The sequence below is a fragment of the Alligator sinensis genome, unplaced genomic scaffold (assembly GCF_000455745.1).
Source record: "Alligator sinensis unplaced genomic scaffold, ASM45574v1 scaffold1143_1, whole genome shotgun sequence".
Classification (NCBI taxonomy): Eukaryota; Metazoa; Chordata; order Crocodylia; family Alligatoridae; genus Alligator; species Alligator sinensis.
The window spans coordinates 510,659-531,135 of NW_005842947.1; the positions used below are offsets into that span (position 1 = coordinate 510,659).

The 20,477-nt window shown below is 39.4% G+C and overlaps 1 protein-coding gene across 1 annotated transcript in view; it reads right to left on the bottom strand.

Moving 5' to 3' along the window:
• SPIRE1 (spire type actin nucleation factor 1) overlaps positions 1-19,493 on the bottom strand; it is a 165,687-nt gene extending 146,194 nt beyond the window's left edge. Inside the window, exon 1 of the mRNA XM_025192598.1 lies at positions 19,464-19,493. The gene's annotated coding sequence lies outside the window, so the exon portion shown is untranslated. The remainder of the gene's footprint in view (positions 1-19,463) is intronic.
• Between the last annotated feature and the right edge of the window lie 984 nt (positions 19,494-20,477).

The window sequence follows — 20,477 nt, forward strand, 5'->3', positions numbered from 1 at the left end:
GGGGGGGGGGGAGGGGTTGCCACAGGCCTCTCCCCTTTTCTTCCCTCTAGCCTGTGCCAGGGCCAGACTCACTCCACTGCCACACAGGAGCTGGAGACGTTGCAGCCACTGTGCTCTGGCCTAAGCAGGATGGGGGCAGCTGGGGGCCCCCTCCGGCAGGGCTGGGGGAGGGTAGGGGACTGTGGGTCGGGATTGAAGGACACCACCCAAGGGCACATGGGGAGCCAGGGAGGTGTGGGTCTGGATAGGCCATTGATGTTTACAAATGGGTCCTAGCAGAAAAAAACATTAAGAACCACTGTTATAGAGCATCTTTATAGATAATGAATGTTCATCTTTTTGTCTACCCCATACTTAATGGTAACTGTGCTCCAAATTTGATTTGTTTATATTTACATAGCATCCAAAAGCATGCGTACCCCATACTTAGTTCTCAGTTTTTATTCAAAAAAATTTTTAAAAATCCAGGAATTTTTCAGGGTTTATGTTCAAAACACAAAAACTGGGATGAAATCAGGATAAAAAGAAGAAGTGGAAAAAAAAAAAACACCAGTTTAAATCGGGTAAAAATCAGCGATGAGGGAGGTAGGAAGTAAGGCTGGGAAGCAGCCGAGGGAGGAGTGCAGCACAGCCCGTTGGCTGCTCCCAGGGCTGCAGCAGGGAGCAAAGCAGGGGGAGCTGTCAGTAGGTGCAGGGCACGGCTCTTGTTGCTATATGCCCCCCAGAAGGGCTGCAGGCTGGGGGGGCCTGTGCTGGGCTCTTCCCAGGGGGCGCATGCCCCCGGATCAGCAGCAGGAAGCACATGGCACTGCACCCTGTCTTTCTTCCCTGGCTGCGTTTGCACCCCTCCCCCCTGCTGCAGCAGTCTACTGCTGGGTTGCTCTGGCATTTGGGAGCAGCAGGGAGTGGCATGCAGTCAGATGTGGAGGCAGGTACACCTGACCCCAGCACTGGCACCTCCCACCCCGCCTGGGGTCAGAACCAGGAGCCCTGCACACCCAGGCAGTGGCTCCAGCCCTGCCGGCCCATGCAGAGCAGCTGGGTGCAGTGCCCACTTCAGGGAGTGAGGCCAGGCTCTCCTGCCTGCCCCCCCAGTGGGGCTTGCAGCTCCCAGCGGGCAGGGCAGGGCCGAAGCTGCCGGGGTGCAGCTCAGGCCCATCTGCCCTGGAAGCGATTCCCACGGCCCATCCTGCCCAGCCCAGGGTCAGAGTCGGAAGCCCCATGCCCCGAGGCAGCAGCTTCAGCTACCCTCCCCCAGCCCCTGTGCGACCACCACCACCCCCTCATCCCCTGCTTCACATGCAGCCGCCACCCCCCACACCCCATGTCCAGCTGGAAACCTGTGCCTCAGTAACTAGCACAGAGGCACTTTTAGCTTACCAGCACCACCCGTTTTTCAGTTCAAATCCCTGTTAACTGGCATGAGTGGGGAATGGCCCATTCCCCACTCATTCTGGTTAACAGGGATTTGAACTGAAAAACAGGTGTAAATCATTAAAAACTGAATTACTTAAAAAAAAATTAGGGAATTTATCAGTGGGGAAAAAAAAAAAAAAATATCGGTAAAAACTGAGAATGCAGAACACTATCCATACTTTACAAAGATATAGGTCCTTTCTCCCTGCTGTCTATCAAAGAAACTATATTATGAAAAAACAGTTGCCTTCCCTTACCCTCAAACAGACACTATTATAAAAATCCCAGTGTCATGGGTCAATAGGCATCATTACACATAATACAGGATATGCTTTCTGAGCTTTCCTGAAAATGTATTTTCTTGAAGCAAAGAGGTCCACAGAACTACGTCTCTGCAATCTCCACTCTCCTTAGCTGTAGCAGCAGATCAGGCCTGCAGAAGACATGTGGTTGCACCTCTGAGAAATGTCATTTCAAAAGCTTACATAAGCTTGAGAAACCACAAGTCATTCTATATGGGTAAGGAAAATTAAGCGTTAACACTAAGCTGAATAACTCTTCAGCAAAACAAAATTAAAGGAACAATTCCATAACTCTTCCCAATTAACACCCCATTCAAGATGGTCTGGTTATATAGACCTCATTATTTCAAGAAAGCCCAATTAACACCTCCCATTCAGGGTGGTCTGGTAATGTAAACCTAATTATTCCAAGAAAACAAATTTTCAGACAAACCACAGGTATACTTTTCTATTCTGCAACACCAAGATTTCCATAGCAGTTCCCATTTGGGAGCAGTGGGGGGTGAGCAGAGGAATTCAAGAAGGAAACCCTTTCCTACTCGCTAATGGAATATTGCATCCTAGAGCATCCTTTTATCACAGGTGGCAGCAGATGACGACTTGGTGCCTGATTTATACAATGTGGAGAAGGTGTAAACAGAGGTTTACGTGGCTGTACTACAGATTCCTATGAGACATATGATGTTATGCTCATTGTTTCAAACACAGTTTTACAGTAGTTTGTACAATACTGTAAGACTGAGCTACAGTTTAAACTTGTATGCTTCTGATATTACATATCTTTACCATCTGGGAACATAAAGGCAGGGTCAATTCCAAGTATCACATTATCTTTAGGAAAGAGCAAGAGCTTTCAATTTACACATCCTGTGAGCTGAAAGGATCGCTAATCGATAGGTCATTTTAATGGTTGAAATATAATAAGACAACTTAATGAGTAGGACAAATAAAGAGCCTGCAATGGTACTGAGAACCGGATTTAAAGCCTGGGAAAGAACTATGCATTTTGGGAAAACTAGTAGAGATTGTACTCAAAAAATAGAGATCAACTACTTGTCTATTACTCAAATCATGTTAGAGAAAACAGATGCTTTGAAACTGAGATAGCAATATCTCAGCACTACTAGCCTGAGTCCATTCTGAAGAAATGCAAGACTTCATAATACTGAGGCAGACATCTAGATAACACAGCTTTGCCCTGGCACCAAATGGGCAAACCTCAATCAAGCACCAGAATATGTTAAATTAGAAGATTTTTTTCTGGAAGCTAAAAGTATGGAAAACCTCTTTGGATTAGAAGGCTCTATTCAAGTACTATAACTTCTGTGTTCAGACCGGCTAGATTTCAATTCACGACAGGCTCTTGTAATACTCAAGGAACTTATGAACAGAAACAAAAGGGAAATCATTGTGCTACATCAGGCAGGTTGAAGACCCAAGTCCTCCTTGGCCAGAATGAGTTTAGCTAAACTGTCAACATTGCTTCTTTCCTGATATCATGTAGCATTCTTGTGAGGAGGACACAAGGGAGACAAGGGCATAAGATGACTTCTGGCCAAGGCTCAACCGGGCATCTGTTGCCTTGGCTTTATGATAACATTGACAACAGAAGAACACTGAAACACTATAATTCAGTGGGGTGGGACATAATCAATACTGCTGGAACACCAAATTCCTTTTGCAAGATATCAAACATCTCTGGGTATAGTTCCTATTCTGTATCTTAATCTCTGTCTGCTGAAACAGTTGGCAATTTCCTTTTGGATGAAAGAGAAGTGAACTGAATATATACTCTCCTCTGCTCAAGTTAGCCTGAAAGATTCTAGATCTTGTGTCCCACTTTTCTGTTGATCTATAACATGGCTGAGTTATCCATCAAAATCAGCACACGGGAAGCTAAGATGTGTAAGCAAGGCCCACATTAAACAGCCATGAGTCCTTGCCAATTTACACTGCACTTACGCTTGTTTCAGCCTGGAGCACTGGACAATCTCTGTTTCACATGAGGACCCCATCTTTATAGGTTTGCATCTGTGATGAAAACTGTCTTCACTCCCATTATTCCCCCATTGCTGGATGATGCTCAGATAAGGAGGTCATGCAGAAAGGAGCAGACAATAGATAATGCCTGAAGATTGTTATTAACCCAATCCATGTTTTTTGTAAAAAATAGTACCGTTGCTAAGCCAAAAGAGCAAGGACTTCTAAAAGGAGATGTCAGAAAGAGAATTAGTTATCATGTATCAGCTAATGCAAGTTAAGAAAATGCCTTAAGAAAGGACTGTCCAGATGTGCAGATAGAGTTTACACAATGCAATGTATACAAATATACCTGGACTTTGAAAAAGTCTTAATCTATCTTTAGTCCTCTATCTTTATGCATGTATTTAGAACTACAGTTATGCCTCAAGATAAGAGTTAAATTTCACTCTCCTAAAAGAAAATACTGTCAAATTTACAGATTTAATATTTTGTTTGCAATAATTATTTTGTGCAGATTATAAAATCAAATCTGTAAATTTAAAAACATGAAGATTCTTAGAGCTCTGAAGAAGTTCTCCATAAGTTTGTAATTAGGTTAATGATAGGTCCTATGTTAGAAAACAAGCCATTTAAACCTACGTTGTTTACAAAATCTAAAATACGGTAAAACAATCAATATCAAATTCATCAACACACCAAATTATCGCACCTTTCTCTGACAGCAGTAAGTGAATTACTCAAAAAAATTGTAGAAAACTCTTGGTTCTAGAAGTTGGTGGCTAACATAATAACGTTGTTCTTCTGGTTGGCTATAATACATTTACTTCTGCTAGCATGAACCTCTCCCATGTGTAGGCAATTCTTACAATTTTCCAATTCCTTCACTTTCTGCCATTATTCTTTGCCAGTTATCATGAACAAAACATACTGCATAAAGATTCATTCTTCCTAATAGGCTGATCATTCATGAGTAAGCTGGTAAGAATGATAACTAGTGCAACCCTTTTGCCTTCTTCCTCAAAACTTTATGAGTCATCCCTGTGACAAATCATCCCCTTATGCTACGGTAATTTGGAAGGTTCCCAAGTTAACAATTTCAGGTTTCACATATACTATCTAAACAATCTACAATTGTTACTCACCATGCACCTGGAGACAATGTTTGGTGTCCATTGATAACTCATGATAAAAGTTGTGCCCCAAACAAAAGAATGTTTTAAATTAAAAGGTAAAAACAAACAGTATACTTTAATATTGATTTTAGACAAAAACAACTTGAAGCAAAAGCATATAATATAAAATTAAATTTGGCAGTTAAATATTTTGAAGCCTCATTTTCTGCCCTTGAAAAAACTACCTAGAGTCTCACTTAAGTGTATATGTAGCATAAGTTTCCAAAAACAATCAACCTGTTACATATCAGGTGCACTTCTAATGAAAAATACAAAATATTTTCAATTAGATATACTCCAAAAATAACTACCCTCAAACATATACCCATTGTACTTAGCTAGCAAAAAGTAAGTCTAACTTGAAAATACTTTATTTGAAAACAGTTTTGCAGGTAATAAAACAGTGATCATATGTGATGTACTACCAGTTCTCAGTTTCTCTTTTACATCTGGAAAATGCTTTGTTTATCATAGGCTATATCACAAATAAATAACAACCTCAATTAAGCCAGAAAAGGGAATAAATTGAACTGGTTCTAATGACATCAAATATTGATAAAGCTCTTTTTTCATTTAATTCTGAAACTGACTAAATTAAAATAAAATGTGATTTAAAAAAATTAATAAACAAGTCTTATGGCTTTTAATCACTACAAATGTTACGTATCAGGTTCAACTGTTTGTCATCTTATAAACTTGTGATCAGTCACAAGGTCCTATATACCTTGAAATGAGGGTTTTATTTCAGAAGGAACAGTTGTCCCAAATAATTTAGTCTCTATATTTTGCTTGCTTAATGTATATAACATGACATTCCAGCACAGCTCATCAAAAAGGCACAGAATTCTACACTGCTCCCTGTCTGTGAGGTGTTCACTGACTCCTGCTGTAAAGTTTCAAAAAAATTAAACTTTCCTTTTTTTTTTTACTTTAAAGGAATATATACAAATATTCTTTCTTCCATATACAGAATAGTGGGGTTTTTTCCTTGACAGAAACAAAACGGGAAATACTTTGTGCATATGCATATAAATAGGGACCTACCGAAATCATGGCAGAACTGGGCTGTGTGGTAGCTCCATTAATCCTGCAAGTTCCCCTGTGTACCCCTCCTATTGCTGACTGGCTAAGTGGCCCCTGCTGCCCTGTTGCTTGCTGCTGAGCAGCTGAGGCGCAAAAATGGTGCCATATTTAAAACCACAGTTTTTTGCCTCCCTGCCAATCAGAAGCAAGCAGAGGGGCCCCTCTGCCAATAGTTGGGGAAGGGGAGGGGGGGTACAGGGCAAACTGAAAGATTAAAGGAGCTGCTGCCCAGCCAACTTCCACCATGAATTCAGTAGGTCTCTACATATAAATACACTTTATACATAAACAAATGTATATAACCTCTTAATCTAAAGATAATTCCAGAATACTTTACAAATTACATCTATTAAAATTATTTGCGAGTGTTATGAAATTGTCTATGGTTGGAATCAAACCATGTATAACACACAAAAACTACAATACAGGAAATGAGGAAAATCCTATCCCTTTTAAACCAAAGTAGACAAAGTATTAGGGAAAATGTAATTACTCAAATAGGAATCTGGCAATCCCATGTGGACACAGGTACATATATTTCTGTTTCTTAATCTCCATTAAAATTTTACAACTAAAAATAAAAATAATAGGTTTCTAAGCCAACAAATTCTCCTTGGCATCAGTACAATAGAGCTACTAAGGATGTACCTGTCAAACTGCCTGAAGCATTTGATGAACTTTCTTACTATAGTTTAAAAATAGGGATAGATTGTGTGATAAACAGTTTCCCTACATTATCTGAAAGCTTTTCAGAAACTTTTAGATAAATATTTTATAAAAATGTAACTGGCTATGTAAAAAAACAAACAAACAAAGATTACAACAAATCAGCCATCTAATGTAAATGATATTTTGATGGTTGTACACCACAATATATATTTAAGTACAGATATAAAAGAAGCTGATTAACCCACATCATATAAATATCTGTGTCAAGACAGGAAAGGAAAACCATCTGTTAGAGTGTTTTTTTCCACCTTGTTTGTCAATATTATATTTTTGAAGGATGAAGACCTAATAGACTGCCTCCTTCAAAAACAAAAAAGGATGCGACACTGGGGAAAAGCGGTTTGCAATCTCATTAGTTTGACCACATTTGCTTCTATGTGACACTTGGAAGTATTGATGAAGTATAGAAATGCTTTATTTTGAAGAAATGCTGCACATAATTGATAATGTATAAGATGCTATTCTAATAAATACATCTCATTTCACACTGCGGCTGCTGAAAATAAATGGATAGTAAAATCTGGAGAATAAATTATTGTGATTTTAATTCTATCACATTAGATTTTAACAGCTTCAGCCTCAACATTTCATCTAACTCACTTATATTTCTTGTACGACTATTTTTTAACTCATTCTAACACAGATATTATTTTATTTAAATTCATTGACCTATGTCTGTATTGACTTTAACTCTGCAAAGTGGTAATGCATCTTCTACTGTTTTAGTCACAACCCATTTCACTTATTTGACTATTCTTCTAAGTGCTGCAGCAATGCAAAGGCTACCTTTGTTTCCTTAGTCCACTCTCACCTTCTTATGCCTTCTGTCCCATCTGCTTGGGAATGTGTCCCTTTTCTCGCATCCTTTTTCTAAAAATCCTTCCTTAATACACCCTTTCTTCTCTAAAGCCTTTCCATTTTTTATTTTTCCAGGACTCTTTTACTGACGTAGTCTTGAATCCTCAGCAGATGTTTGTGTCTAAATAACTGCCTGTCTTAAGTGTCCTTTGGGAACTTTGGTGTAGCAGTTGTCTCATGGTGCAGAACAGTGCTGAGCATAATGTTAGCACATAAATAGTAAAAAATGCTTCTGCTGTTACACTTGAATTGCAACATCCTTCTTTTCAGGAATCTGTAGAGCCCTGGAAAAAAATATATTTCTCCTTTTTTATGATGAAGCAGTTGAGCAACTACACAGCAAAAAAGATAGGCTGAATAGCAGCAGAGCCACTATATTTTGATGCGGTCATACTGAAAGATTACTATTTTCTTAGCACTGTATTGGTGGCATTTTTTCAGACTGTATTTAGAATTCAAAAGGGAAAAGCTGATCTTGTGATTACAGCACTTGACTGGGACTACAAAGAACTAGGTTCAAAATTTAGCTCTGCCACACACTTCTTACGTCACACCAAGCAACTCTCTTTGCGTCTCATCTCTCTTTCTGTAAAATGGAAATAGTATTTCTCTCTCTCAGCCTTTGTCTGTCCTTTTATGCTTTCCTATTCAAGACTTGCCCTATTAAAATCACTGGGACTATTTACAGTGTATTATGTTAGGCATGTATGCAAGCCAATGTTGTATTGGATTCTTAGACTGCAAGTCCTTTGGAGCAAGCACCATCCATTATATTTACATACAGCATCTAACAAAAGAACACAAATATCACTTGGGGTCTCCTGGCACAGTCATAATACAAACAGTAACAAAAAACTCTACTGGGATCAAACAGGCTCCAACTTGTTTTTTGTGGGGGTTTTGTTTTTGATAAAATACTCTTATTCAGTAAGAAAGCTAAATGATTTTCAGAAAATTATAAAATTGCTTTGTTAATTATCACCCACAAAACAATCCCTAGATCCCTAATGTGTTTACTTTGAGTGAGGGCTTGCTTAAAGTAAGGGGGATATATTTAGGGTAGAGACAGTATTGTTGGTACTCAGTTACAGAAAGAGGCAATAACAAGAACAAAAGATTAGGAGATTGAGCGAGGAAGAAGGAAAAAGACAGTAAATGAATGAACCCTAATGGATATAACGGAACATGGAAAGAAGGGCAGACACCTTGCAAGGAAGTCGGCAATAGTGTTGAAAAAAAGGCAAGAAGAGGACCAGGAAGAATTGGGTGTCTTTTTAGAAGAGCATGGGAAGATCAACTATGCCAAATTTGTCAAAACATAATTACAGACTTCCCTCATTTTATGCTGTACATGTATTCCTGGAAAACAGTGCATAACTCAATTTGCATAAAGGGAACCTACTTATAATGTAACAAATAGGGATATGTTCCAAGATCTCGACTGGACTGACCCCCAGACCCACTTTTCTATCACTTTTACAAGACAATTTTGGTACTCACCAACAGCAGACAGCATGAATGACTCATGCCCCCGGTGGCTGGGGGGGCACGGCAGCGGCAGGAGCACAGCGGCAGTAAGCAGGGGAGCTCCCAAAGCTGCCGATGGTGCTGTTGGTGGCGGGGGGAGGGCGAATGCCAGCCAAGGGTCGGCGACCACCCACAGCTGCCACCGGCAGTGTCAGCAGCGGCCAGCAGGGATTGCAGACTGCCTGCAGACACCACCAGTGGCGTTGGCAGCAGGGTGGCAAGTGGCGACTGCCCTGAGGCACCGTCAACAGTGTCAGCGGTGCTTTTTTGAAGAGGGTGCACTGCCATGCTCAGGGGGCGCATGTGCACCCATGTGCATCCCCTGCATGTTGCCCCTGGCAGACAGTGCACACAAGCACAGACCACTATCATAATGGGAATGGCAACTATAGCAACACATGAGACAATGAGCGAGGAGCACAGATCCACACAGGAGACTATACTTTGGTATGCGTCACTCCCACAATGCACCGCACAAAGCAGCTGACTGCGGCCTTCCACCACACCGATCGCATAAGAATGAATTTACCTTGCATATAACAAATATTTGAAATAAAAAGGGTCATCGCATAAGAGCGAATTCGCACAAAGAAAACTCGCATAAAGCGGGGGAAACCTGTATAATATATTCCTACTTAACCAAACCTTAGGCTTCTAATACATATACAGTAATGCCAACTCTCATGAAAAAAATCACAAGCCTCCTGATTTCCAAATCAAATTAACTCTGACTCATGATCTCCTGAAAGAAAGATCAAATCTAGGAATTTTTTTTTTCTAGCGCATGTAGAGCACACTGATCTGGTAAGTCTGTGAAGGGGAAGGGGGAAAGGGAAGAGATGCGGGGGTGTAGATCGAGGCCCCCATGGTGAGGGAGGGAGTAGGGCAGGGGCTTGTCATGGGAGAGAGAGAGAGAGAGAGAGAGAGAGAGTGAGAGAGAGAGAGACTCCCAAGCCACAGCCCCCCAGCCCTGCCACTGTGCCTCACTCTTGACCCACAGTACCCTGTATCCTGCCAGGGTGGGCAGGGACCACCCCCCTTACCCAGGCTCCAAACCCCACACACCCCCACAGCTCCTCACACCTTCACAAATACCCGCCCCCCGCATACACATACACTTCAAAAAGCATTTCATGCCAAATCTCTTGATTTTTAAGGGTCTGCCTCACGATTTTTGACACTGTGGGGCTGGCAATACTGCATATAAGCAGCCAGGTTGTCGTGGTTAATTATTTAGCCTTAACTTTCTGGTAAAGGTAAATTGCCCAAGGTAATGGAAGTGCTATGTGTTTAACGATTAATAGAAAAAATGGAATGTGACAGAGAATATCCGTGTATAGCCTTTATCTGGAATAATAATAACAACAACAGTAGTAAAAGAACTGTTGAAAGATTTTTCTTAAGCAGCAAACATTTTCTTATCAGGAAACACAATACATGAAACAGACAAAAAATGCCCATCTATAACAGTTCTGTCCTAAACATTTTCAATTTCTCCAATTCCTACCAAGGCTGAGCTATGTTAAAGCTTTTTGACTGCCTTTAGCATATTTACACTGGAATCCTGGTTAAAACATGTCTCTACTACACGTAGAGAAATTAATGCTTCTGTGGAAGAACATGGAAGGGACACGCCACAGGATCAGAAAAAGCACAGAAATGTATTTTTTTGGTACAAAATTAACTTTATAACAGAAACTGAAAAGACTTGCACTGTACCAGATCACACAAAAAACAGAACTATTTTTATAGTATTATTGGTAGTAGTATGATTATTAATACTACTACTAACAACAACAATAATAAACCTTTTGGTCTTAGCAAACCCCACATGACACAGTGGGCACGTCTACACGTGCAATTAATTTGCAGCAATAAACTCCAGCACAAGCCACACCAGAGTTTATTGTTTCCAGGAGCTGCGTTTGAAAGTGTGCCCAAGACCTCAGCACAGTGAGCCGTGTAGGAGCAGCCCCAGCTGGCACAGGGCCCGAGGGGGTCAGCCTGGCAGCCTGGAGCTGCTCCAACCCAGCTCAACAAGCTGCAGGGGAGATGGCTAGGGCACAAGGGTGCTCCAATGCAGGATAAGCTGGCAGGCAGCCCCCGCACTGAAGCACCCTCATGTCCCACCTAGCCCCGTCAGCATCTACATGTGAGCTGCTGCACACAAAAAAAACCACAGCAGGATAATACTTGAATTTACGAGTACTAACCTCCTGAGGAGTTTATTTGTTTCCTGCAACCTAATAGGGCCATACGTGTAAACGCCGGACGTTTCCTGCAGAGCGAATTAGGCAACTCTACAGTAAACCTCTCATGTAGACACACACACTGTGAGGAAGCTCATGAATTCTGAGCATGTGTGGTTGGCAATACTGAATACTTCTGAATTAACCACCTTAACCTGCTCAACCTGACAGCAAGGTTACTGTCCAACTGGTTAAGTAATAACTTTATGAATTTTATGATGAGATAACACCGGAAGCCTTTCCCTAATTAGAGATTTCAGAGATTACTTGGACCCACTTGTGGTCTGTGACCAAAACGTACCAGCCCTTTTGGTTCTTAGCAAAGATAAACTAAGCAAGGAAGGGAAACTAAATAAACAGAGAATGGCTCCATGTAAGAAAACATATGAATTGGGGGGGGGGGGGTGTTATTTTTCTATTGCAACTAGCTCTGGTCAGCATGAGAGTTGATTCTTTTGCTTTTCTGCATTAGGCAGATGCTTGTGTTGGGTTTGCCTCTGGATCTGCAAATTAATTATGACAATTTATATATATAATTACCATCCTCTAAATCAATGAAGAAATACTGGTTTGAATGAGGAAATAAACTAAGATAGGTGGACACCAATCAGAAGTCAATAAAAATCATGAGCCAAGGAACGAGGAAGTTATTTTTAGATTGAAAGAGTTCAAACTGGAGAACTAAAAGCTGATATATCATTTTTACACACCATCTAACACTAAGACAATTAATGAGGGTTCAAGCAGAAGACTAGGATTCAAAAGAACATAGTTCCTTCCACCATTCTGTGTTCTACCCAATTCAATAACTTCTACATCTTTTTGCCTCCTTATCTCCAACTTTTTTGTTCATCTTGATAGCTGGCACCATTGAGAATTGTGAGGAAGAGAAAGTTTTTTTATCTGAGCTTAGAAGACAAAATTATACCGTTGGGAAAGACTGTCAGAAACTAGTGGAATCATATATATTCAGAAATCTATAGGTGTTTCTAGTTCATCTTATCATATTCACAAACCTGAAAGTAAATTCCACAATGGGGTAAAAGTGTTACCTGCAGTCAAGTGCATTTTCAGCCTTTATTAGGTTTGTATTCACCACAGCAAAAAACCTTATCTGGAAATTTGGAGGGTGGGGAAAACAATAATTACTGTCTATTCCTTCTCTGATTTATTTTAAGTCTTAATATTGAGGTGCATTTTTTTTTAATTATTAAAAGTTTTACTTTACCTTTGGCAAGAGTCAAGATTGATAACTTAAACCAGTAGATAACTTTGAGCTCAGTAAATAAAGTATGGTAACTGCCATTTAGTAGCATTTAAGTTTTTAATTCTAATATTTATTATAAAATAAGCATTCTGAAATCAAAGAACTGACAAAAAAATTAGATAATATGGACAAAATTGCCTAATTCACAGCATATTCTAGCCAAACTAATCTGAAAATCTTACTTGATGCAGCTGCATGGTAGGATGGAAAAAGATGGTTATGTTACAATCTTGCATTTGATAATCTAGCCCTTTTAACAGCTCTGTTTTTTGTCTTATTTCTTTTAGGCTTCATACATTTAAGTGAAGTCCCAGAAGCCTTAAGCCTTTAAGTCAAGTCCCAGAAGTGAAGTGAGCTCAGAATTTCACAGGATCATGTCCTATCTGAACTGGGATTTCACAAACCCAAGAAAAGTCAGAAGACTGTGAGATGGTTCTTTATAGAAACTGTGTTAGCAGGATTTCTAAGGATATTTCTAAGTACATACTAATTCTCCTCTTAACTTTGTCTGTAACCAAAAGCTTTCATAATATTACCAGCCTCATCCAGGAAATTATACTGCAGTTAGTTTTATGTCTGCATTTTTTCATTACAAAATCTCCTTGTAATTAAAATCTATTTTAGGAGCAACTGAACTGGACCTGTATTTTGCTAGTGACTAACTGAAGCTGTTTCCAAGAAAGCTCTCCTGCCTCTCCTCATTATTGAAATAGGTGAAAAGTAGGTGGATGAAACAGATTAATTGCTAGGATATAAATTTTACTGCATTGTTTTCATCCTCAATCATTATACTACACTTGATTTACATTCAACAGTTATTAAAACTAATAATATACTTCTCCCATATTATCTGCATCATCACTCATTTTAATATACATGTATATGTATTTTTAAATGCAAAATTATAACATTCTTTTTATGAAATGCCACTTTTGGTTCTGTTAAGTATAATGAAAAATGGTAATATAGAGATCTATAAGTGTTTGATATTCAGTATGACTCATCTCACAGCCACATAATAATAATAATTTTGTATTTAGCTGCAGACAAAATTTGAACCACTACTATGCCTAAATCTACTTTTTATCTTCCGAAGAAAAAAATCAAATTTTCAATTCCTCCATGAAAAATAAAATAACTTAAATGTTTAAGATATGGTAACCACTTCAAATATTCCGCTGTATCAGTGACATCATTTTGAAACAAAGCAGGTTTAGAACTTTTTGCAATTTGGAGATGTGTGTAATAGTAGTAATGAAAATGTTTATTTACAAAAGCATGTAAAAATGATACATGTAAAAATGAGTCTTTAAAACATTTCTAAAAATAACTAACTTGTCATGTGGCATAAAACATCATTCATGATACTGAACTAAAAATTATGTAGATCATTGTTTTGAATGGCTTACCTAAAATTTGGCTCTGACACAAATGTGATATCTTATATATTTTTTTCTTAGTAGGAATATGGGACAACTTCATAATCTGCACCCCGAACAAGGAACAATAAAATATTAATTACAATTAATATTATTTTACATTTAGTAGAATGCTTTTCACCAAGTATTACAGGTCTTTAAGAGTGATGCAAACATTGCTTAAATTATCTTCAACACCTTTGTAAAATAATTTAGTAGTATTCAGCTACAAAACAAGGTTAGCCAGATTCAAACAGATTACATTAACCTCTTTTGCCCTTCCTCCCATCTACAGACTGCAGCTGTGTTCTTTGTACACCATATATTTCACAAGGAAAATAGTGTGCTAAAACTAACTGGTACTTACATCAAGGTTGAATTTGATCAGTATGGATCTCCTATTTTCTTAGACCACTCAACACTTAGCATGAAACAAATGTAATGCCTATTTCAAACGTTCTACACTAGGCAAAAGCTTAATGAACATTTGTTCTGAAAAATACTGAAGCCCTGTTACCAGGTCTCTGAAAGGGTCTTCAAATTAACAAATATCAGAGAAAAGCAAATAATTTAGGAAAAAAGGCAGTTACTAAAAGTAGTTCTTGCTGGATCAGATTAAAAAAATGAAGTTTCCATTAAAGGGAAATATTGGATATTCTTGCATCATCTTTTCCCCCCTCCTGAATTAAAACAAACAAAAACTTGAAATATCAAAAACTTCCTTCTGACCAAAAAGTTTCCAGAAATTTCAAATACAGAAATACCAACATTTTATTTTTTTCCACTTTTCTGTATGAAGCAAAATTTTCTGACATTCCCAAATGGATGCGTTTTGGATGCCATTCCAGTAACTCAACCACAGGCAGAACAGTGACATCTCGGGAAATTTTGTATGTCAATGGAGCAGAACCAAAAGCAAACTCATTAAAGACCAGACCCAAGGCGTCCTTTAGGTATCTACAAATGAATGCTTTGCCCCATTTTCAGGAACCGCTCCACTAGAAACCAAAGCATTCATATGAAGAAATTGATGAGACCCTGAAAAAGATGTCTCCCCACAAAATACATCCCTGCTCACCAGCATGCTCTGCTAAGCCTGCAGCTCAGAAACAGCTGAGCATGAAGGAGAGCAGAACAGAGGGAGGCCTATCCTATTCTGAGATTCAAGAAATATGATCACCTTAATCATAAGATCCACACCCCCAATTCAAATGAAGCATCACAGAAGCTCAAGTAAATGGAGAGTTATGTTTTAACGCATCCAGAAACAAAATTATTTTATTTAACTTCAGTTCCAGCCATTGCAACACATTTCATTTGAGCTTTTCTCCAGTTAAAACTTAAACTTTAAACAAAATCTCATTTTCCAATGGAAAAAAAAAATTCTAAAATGTTGACCATTCTTGGTCATTGTACAATATACTGTAACAAAGAGCCCCAGCCTCTCTGTTACTTACAGAGTGAAGCAGCCTAGCAAGGGAGCTCTGTGGGCAGGCAGGGTGCTGCAGCTGCAGGTTGCCAGGGTGAATGGCTAACGAGGTAATTGGCCAGCACCTACAGCCAGTCAGATGACCAGATGCAGGTGTGCGGGCCAGGAGCAACCCAAGCCCTTTTCCGTGCTGCACGCGGGCTGTGGCCAGCACCCCGGGCACGCCGGGTCGGAGAGGGAAGGCCGTCGAGCTGGAATTAGACACAAATGCGTAGTGGTAGTTTTAAAGATTGTTTACTTACACCGAGATGGCAGTGGTGCAGGCTGGAAAGCTTGCTTGAGTTGCGGTTACAGACAGAAAAGAAAACAAAACTCAAACCTGCAGGGCACGAGGGTACGTCGCAAAGGGTTCCGGCGACGGGAAGATATAAAATACGAGGGTACGTCACAATGGGTTTCGGCGATGGGAAAATAAACCTGCAGGACTCGAACCCGGGTAGAAGAGCTCTGAGATCGGTCAAGGATTCACACGAAGTTTGCTAGGCTCCGTGGGCCCTTCTGCTCCACACGAAGTTTGCTAGGCTCCGTGGGTCCGGTTCTTTTGCGCGCGGGAAGGCATACGTCTGGACTGCACTTGGCGACGGGGAGAGGCTAGAGGTTGATCAGACCTCTGTTGCCTGCTTTAAATGCACTGGGTCCATAAGGATCCGCAGCGCTTAGAGATCTTCACACAGCGTGAAGTCTCCTCCTCCCTTGTTCGTGGAGTCCTCCAACTTGGGCGGAAACCACTCAAGCCTTTTATACGGCTAGCAAGCCAATCACTAGCCGCCACATGTGAATAATTTAGAACTGGCCAATAATGGGACTCGAATTAGCATACAAATGGCGGGAACTCTTTGCAACGAGCATTTCTGTGCTGCAACAAAGAAATGCACCCTGCAAAGAAAGCTTCAAATTGGCGGGAAATTCTCCCTTGCACCGGGGTTCTCTTTTGCAGCAGAAAACTCCACCGTGCAAAGAAGCTATAATTTAGCGGGAACAATTTAGCAGTGCCGAAGCACACAAAAACAAAAATCACACACTTTGGGTTGTGACAGCAGGCAGCACCAGGGGAGCATTTAAGCCCAGGGCTGGGGCTAGCAGGGGTGCTCTCTCCCTGGCTGCCACCGAGGAAGGAGTGCCTGCCCAGGGGACCACAGGATGCTAAGTAAGTAAGGGCTTATACTCATACAGGGGCAGAAGGCTGCTATATGCTGATATTTCTGTTATAGCCTGGGGCTTATGTTTATGTTGGGGAAAACCAGTGGTTTGTGGAAGAGGCTATAGGGGAGGTGGAGGCCTCACTGGTGTCCAGACGGGCAGGCTCAAGGCTTGAGTGCTAAGTGAGCCACAGAGGGGCCCAGCACCAGCAAGGGCGCATGCACAGAGGGGCCAGGGGCACATTATACAGGATCAGAACAGATGAGGGAAGCTAGTGTCTCAAAGCCAGGTCCTATCCAGTGGAACTAGGCTGATAGGCCTAATTAGATTGAAGGGGTAGAAGCCGAGGGGGCTGAGGCCTCAACAAAGGGACATCCTACTGGTAACACCCACAAGGCATGCGGTGTAGTAAAGAGGAGGTTACAGAGCCACACAGTTGGCCCATAAGGCTCTGGGTGCCCAACTGGGCACTGTAGAGCATACAGGCCCAGCCAGAAGCTTGAGAGCAGTGGAACCAAGTTTGAGCAAAGGCCTGGGGGCAGCCTCCTTATATTTTTTTTTAAGATGCTTTAAAAAAAACACAACTGTGTATAAAGTTAGCTTTAATTTAAGTTAAAGCTCAAAGATATCATCATGGAATAGGGATTATAACTTCTAATTATATACTGTTTGAGACAATATATTCATGCAACCTTTTCAGAAATTTTATAAATAGGTCACAACAGGCCATGAACTATATTAGGGGCCCAGTCTTATGGGGCTCCCAGAGGCTCCTCTATAGATTAGGAAAGATTGAAGAGAACCACTCTACCCAATGGGACTCTGTGCTCAGTCTAGAAGATCCCATTAAGCCATCCCTGTGACGTTTAGTTTTAGTTCTCAGACTGTGGATTTAAGTCTTCAGAGATCATAGGCAGGCAAGGTTCTTTGGGTAGATGTGAAATCATTTATTAGACCAACTAAATAGTTCTTGGGTACAAACACCCTTCTTCAGGCATAGGGAGAGTTTGCTGTCTCCAGAGAGAACATCCTTCTTAACAGCAGTATAGGGAGATGAGATAACAGACCTGATTACCCACCCATCAGCCCTATTGTCTCTCTGCAAGCTTGTGTACACACAGTCAAGCCCTTACCTTTCTCTAAAAGTGCAAAGTTTCAAGAAGTTAAATGAATAAAGGATATCAAACAACAAGAATGCACTTTTTGTACAAAACAATGATTCAGCTGAGGTTTCCTGATCAGTGATTTAAATCAATTTAATTTAAATCAAATCCACCCTGCAATTAACCATAGGTCTTTTCCAACTAAGAACTGTTGTAGGGGAGATGCAGCTCTACACAACTCTCAGCTGACATTCCCTTGTTGTACCCAGGAGACAGAACTGCAAAATTTGCATTATAAAAATTATAAAACTGTACTAATTTTTGCCATTTGAGAATTTTGTCATCGGGACAGCTCCCACCGGTCTATCAGAGGCCAGATTATACATATACAAGACCCAGAATCTAGCATACAGTACCTTAGTATTAAAATGCATACATTTCAATAACATTTTCTTTGAAGATGTTATCTGCATTGAGCATACAGGCTGCATGGCCCTGTACTATACCAAATATGAAGAATTAAAATATATCCATTCTAATTGTGTATCAAATATTTTTAAAACAAAATTTAAAAGCACATTAGGCAAAGGACACAATCAACAGATAAAGAATATTTCAAAATTAATTTTATATTTAAAATTAATGCCACCTTCTTATACAAGTGCCACCACCAAATGAATATATAAAATTTTAAGGGCACAATTTGGTCCTGGCCCATGACTAGAATTCTTGCACATAACAGTAATACAACAAGATCATTTTTGTATTCCACACAATATTTATTTGCTGTGAGAAAAATATTGATACTGTTTGCAGGGCTAAACAATATCAGTTAAATGCATACTCAATTTAGAGCACATTATTTTATGAAAGCAACAGACACACAAATACCCCTTTTTTTAATTTCTAATCTTCTACATAAACCTTTATAGGAAAATTCACAATTCTTATTAGCACTAATGTCCAACAGAAAAGTTAAATGGTTCTGTAGCTGTCACAAGTCATTCAAATGGTTACAAATCCACTAATATAAAGGTCAAAATTATTTCAAACAGCTTATACAGTTTATGATATGCTAAAATACCTTAGTTACCAGCATTATAACGATAATACTTCCACTGTCAGTTACCTCACAGGGCAAAACAATTACAGATCACAAAACATTTATTATTTCCTGGGCCTAGAAAACCTAGCACTATTATTTTTGCAAAGTTTTTTTTTCTTTATTTCTGGATTCTGATGTGAAAAATTTTTTTTAATTTAAAATTAGAAATACTTTACTGAGATACTTGGGGATTTCTCCCAAACTTTCAACAAACTGGATGTTAAATATTATGCAATAATTATATAATCCACTGTCAGCTTTGACCTAATAAAAGTGTAAATAGGAAATAATTTAAGAAAGAAACTATAAAATAAAGCATGATGCAAAACACTAATTTAAAATTACTGAAAATTGAAATATATATTTCCTACAAAATATAACTTAAGTCTTTTTCTTGGAAGATGTTTGCCTTTCCCATTGTTTTTCTTCCTGCTGTTTCTGAATATGGGATGGAATACCCTGCAGTAAAGAACTCACTCATTTTGCATTAATACAAGCCATACATAAAATTTGCATTTGTGTAATGATTTTGCAAAGATATTTTAAGAATATAAAGCAATTTTACTGACAAACAGGTAGCAAGCAATGTGCTGAATTAATAACATTATGAAACTTCTCTTACCTCTGTTTCTGAAGAGTATGAATGCTCCAATTTACCTGTAGGAGGAGGAAAAAAAATTTTCAGATGGTTTAAAGAAAAAACAACAGCGAGCTCGAAACTAAACATTTAAGTCCCTTGCGTCTATTATACATTTTATTGAAATGTATAGTTATGCAATATAGATATCATATCACCAAATACATTAGGACTGGCATTTCACATTAAAAGAACAATATTTGTTCCAATAAAAAAATAAATAAATAAATAAATAAAATTACATTTTCTGTTGGAAAATGCAGATTGAACAGAATCAAATCCTTTCAAAGTAACCTAATTATTCTGTCAACGTTTTCAATAGGAACTTAAATCTTTCATTTTTATTTTATCATTTTGTCTTTAATATTACATGAAATGTTTGGCAATCAGCAGTAAATCTGAGATCATGCCCCTAAAGGAATTCACATATTCCAGATTTCTGTATCTCCCTCACTCAAACACACAGGGACTCCAATTATGCCTCCTCCCCTGATCATAAATAATATGAGAAACGGATGTAGAGAGAATCTACTATTGGCTATAGTAAACAAGAGCATGTTCAATCCAAACATAAGAACAAGATATATTTACATAGTTCCCCATTGTTTCTTCTCTTAAAACTATAAAAAACAGCAAATAAAATAATAAAAGTACTATTACCTTCCCATTTACTTTTATATATTAAGACTTTTGGTCATGCTCAGCTAGTTAGTCTAGGGAGCGATCCTCAATGCACAAACTAATTCTATTTCATCTCGGAGGAAAGGCAGCAAGAGGGCACAGCAGCCCCCCCGCCCGCAGCTCTCCAGGGATCTAGCAGATCTCCTGAGGCTAAAAAGACAGGCCTACAAAGGATGGGATTCACCTCCAAGGAGGAATATTCTGCACTGGTCCAGTCCTGCAGGGAGCAAACCAGGAAAGCCAAGGCTGAAACTGAACTCCAACTAGCTTCAACTAAAAGGGACAATAAAAAGTCCTTTTTCATATGTGGGGAGCCAG